The following is a 3,760-nucleotide window of genomic DNA, read 5'->3' on the forward strand; positions in this document are numbered from 1 at the left end:
TGCATTATTTAAGATGAATATATGTGTCTTTTTTCTGTGCCTTTACGGAACTGGTAAAGATAAACTTTTCAGCAAAGGAAATAAGTAGCTTTGCATTGTTTCAAGAAACTTTGTATGCATTCCTGTTTTGATTTTGCCCATTAGGAGGCTGCTTACTCTGGAGAAACACAATTGAAAGCACTGAGATTAATCCAAAGCAAGTGATAACACACCACCTTGTTTTTAAATATATACAGTATATATATTATATTGCAATGAATTGGAAGGGAGAGGAAATCCCAACAAAGCTAGAGTGGGAAAGTAAGCTGTTGGAGTACACCGAATTGGCAAAAATGACAGGAAAGCTGAGAGGTAATACAGACCTTTATTCGAAAATGAGACGTGTATAAAAAATATTTAGAAGATTATTGTAGCGATATGACATCAGTGGCAGCATTTGAATATCTTCTGTGTAATGATGAACAAATATAAGAGAATATAATATTAACAAATATTATTTAAAAGAAAATAGAGATTAATAGTGTATCAGATATAAATAAAGCTATAAATACATGGTGGGGTGGCGGGAAGTCATAGGATCTGTTAGAAGAATGTACGGTGATATGAATTAGCGAATATTGTTATCTTTTTGTACTATCATTTTTACTTTTCATACATTTGTTTGTTATAATTTTTTAAATTTCAATAAAGCACACCACCTTGTTTTTAAAGTGTTCCAGTTGCTTTGGAAACATGCTGCTGCTATTCTGTTTTAGGTGTCAAGAGACTATAGCTCTCTTCTAGAAAAAATGTCCCATTTTGCTATAAATCACAGTCATTCTGCCACCACCTCTGATGACCATGGCATTAGGGGGAGAGTGAGGGCAAAGTCGTCCACATGGTGGAGCTTCAGCCTTGCACATCTGCACCAAGGAGACTTCAACCTGAGTAGTCTCCTGAGTCTGCACCCAGGAAGATCAAGGTTATAAATTGTGCACGGAGCCTCCCTGAACACCTCAGGTTCCCCCTTGCAGAGGTTCAGTGTCCATGGGAGAGTGAACGAGGCCTGTGTCCCTGCTTTTGCCCTTTGCTTCAGATAGGAAGGGAAGGAGAAGTATTACATTAAATAGTATTTGAGAACCTACAAATATTCACCTGAAGCCTTCCCAAATTTCCTCTCCCTTGGGAACTGCATTTAAAAATACCTGACCACCCCATTTCTATCCTTAATCAGCATCCATTACAGTTACACTATTAAACCTAATTTCTCAAACTTCTCCAAGACCCATTTCTGTGTTCTGTGTTTAGCATTATGCCCGAGGAAATGAATGACAATTGCTATGCTTGTCTCCAGCTCTGTTGTAAAGGTTATGACTGAATGTTCAGAGCGGAAGCAAAGTCATTATCTAGAACTTCAGTTTAGTCATCTGTTAATGAGAGTGAATTTGTCTAATCACATTTACTCAGGCGTATAGAAAACACAATGTTTTCTACTTTAAAGGGAATTTATTGCACTACAAATCTGTGAGGAGTACTGAATATGAACTGTAAACTTTCTTTTCTGTAAGTGCCACCAACTCTTTGGGCTACAGCATTATTATTCAAATCCAACAGGAACATTTGAATGCTGCTAGCAAATATTTTAAATTCTCTATGTGAAGCCTGCATTTCCCACCTTCAAACAGAGATTTCAACTTCACACTGTTCTTCTGTGAGTACATGTCTCTAAAAAAACTGAAGGCAGCTTTATTTTAAATTTATGATTTCTTCTTACAGCATTCAGGATAGTTGTATCCTGTTTACAACTGTACAATTTCCTGGGGGGAATGGATGAATTGCTAGGCTATCGAAAAGATGGAATAAGGTTGGACATTACTGTAGCTCACAATTCGATGTGTTTTCCCTGCTGGGGAATATCTCAATATAGATATGAAAGAGAAGGGTGCGTATTACTGTTATAACAAGAATTGCTTTTGTCTCGACTGAGTAGCACAAAATCCATAAAGTTTAGAATGATGGTACTTTCTTCCTCATTGTTTGAAGTGGAAGAAAACGTGTGTGAGAGAGAGTTTGGGATTAGGAATCTGAGGTGTCTGTTGGAATGGAACAATGCAGTCTGGGTCAGTGTATTCATTTTAGGCCTACTAGCATCGATGAACAAATCTGATAGGAAACCGAACACAGGATGTAGAATAACAGCACTAACCCATAAAGAACTACATGAAAGAAACAGTGTAATACATCTGAAGAAAGAGAGCAGTAAGGGGCATCACATGGCAAGCTGAGCTTTCCCTACGGCTGCCAGTATTTCAGGGATGGTTTAGTTGTGGCTAAGAATGTGAGCCATGAGCCTTGATCTCACCTGAGCAATCAGTTCTTAACGGGTATCTCAGTCAGCATTGATCTTTCACCATGAACTAAGGTGCATTTCAATAGTTGCACCAGCACCAAATTATTGTGACAATAAGCATGATCCTGTGGTCCTCCAGATGTTACTAGACTCCAGTTCCAGACCATTTGCTATGCTTGCTGGGGCTGATGGGAGTTGGAGTTGAAGACGAACATCTGGAGACTTGCAAGTTCCTCCTTCCCTCCCTGTTTTAAGAGATGGAGAGAGACTCTATTGAACCGGGAATTTCAGTAGGGAATTTCACATTTTTCAAAAGGCGAAAGATTTATACGATCTGAGGTGAAACCAGAGTATGGGAATTTCACATTTTTCCTACCTCTGCCATTTGAGCTGCACCTGACAGACTAAGATCTCCTTCTAAAGACATAGCAGCCATGTTGCTTCCTTTGCTCAGTCTAGAAAGGGAGAACACACAGCAAACAGTGAAAAGTGGATGCCGTGTTGTTGATTGGGACTAAAGGTGGGTCTTATTTTTGAAAAAGGTCGAAGGTTTTTGAAGTGTAGGTGGGTTCAGGCATGACCCAAGACCAGATTTCAGCTCAAAATGGATTTATTGTAACATCAGTGGATTTATTGTAACATCAGGTGAGGCATCTAATCATAAGCCTGCATTTTTATCAAAGCTTATATTTTTGATCAGGGCCTGCATTTTAAAATGAGCTTAAAGATTTTCAAATGTTATGCCAGGCAGAAGACCAGCTGCCTAAAAAACCTTGGCAAGATGTTTATCCTCCTGGACAAGGGGGCCCCCTGATTTATAGCAGAAAACAATTTTCAAAGTCGTAAAAAGGGAATTACAGGCTGAGAGCCAAGGTTACACTGACCCTACATATTACAGAATATAAAAAAGGCTGAGAAAACATAAATTAAGAGTTGATAAATAGTAAAATAAAACCATGTGCCTCCCATTAAACTTGAGCCATATTTTCCTAAGGTTAAAAGGTCAAGAGCAATGGAAAAGCAACTGGCTTGGCTGGAGAAGATAGGTTTCTTCCTATCTTATTTTGAGGCTGGAAACTGTTCCTTCCTTTTTTACTTTGAGAAGGTTTATTCTTCTAAAAGGTTATTTATGATAATGTATGAAATATATTGGCTTAAATGTAATTATGCAAAGGATTTAGAAACTAAGAAATGTTAAATCCTTATCCTAGATTCTTATTTCATATAGTTGTAAGAGTTGTAACTATCCTGAAATTAAGTCAGCCATCAGCCCAGCCCCCCTGCCAAGCAGGAAACATCATTAGAGCACACATATGGTTGTCAGGCCTTTGTTTAAAGACCTCCAAAAGAAGGAGATCTTTCAGTGATTATGTGAACTCAAGATCCTTGACATCTGTTTAAGATAAAAAATTAAGATTAACCATCTGTTTT

The 3,760-nt window shown here is 38.1% G+C and overlaps 1 long non-coding RNA gene across 1 annotated transcript; it reads right to left on the reverse strand.

Annotated features, from left to right (window-relative positions):
* Positions 1-345: 345 nt before the first annotated feature.
* Positions 346-2,633, reverse strand: LOC310844131. The gene is made up of 2 exons (XR_014563969.1): positions 2,553-2,633; positions 346-2,462 (listed from the first exon to the last, which is right to left on the reverse strand). It is a non-coding gene; the product is annotated as an uncharacterized lncRNA (long non-coding RNA).
* Positions 2,634-3,760: the final 1,127 nt, after the last annotated feature.

Source organism: Podarcis gaigeae (genome assembly GCF_964106915.1).
Source record: "Podarcis gaigeae genome assembly, chromosome: 4".
Taxonomy (NCBI): domain Eukaryota; kingdom Metazoa; phylum Chordata; class Lepidosauria; order Squamata; family Lacertidae; genus Podarcis; species Podarcis gaigeae.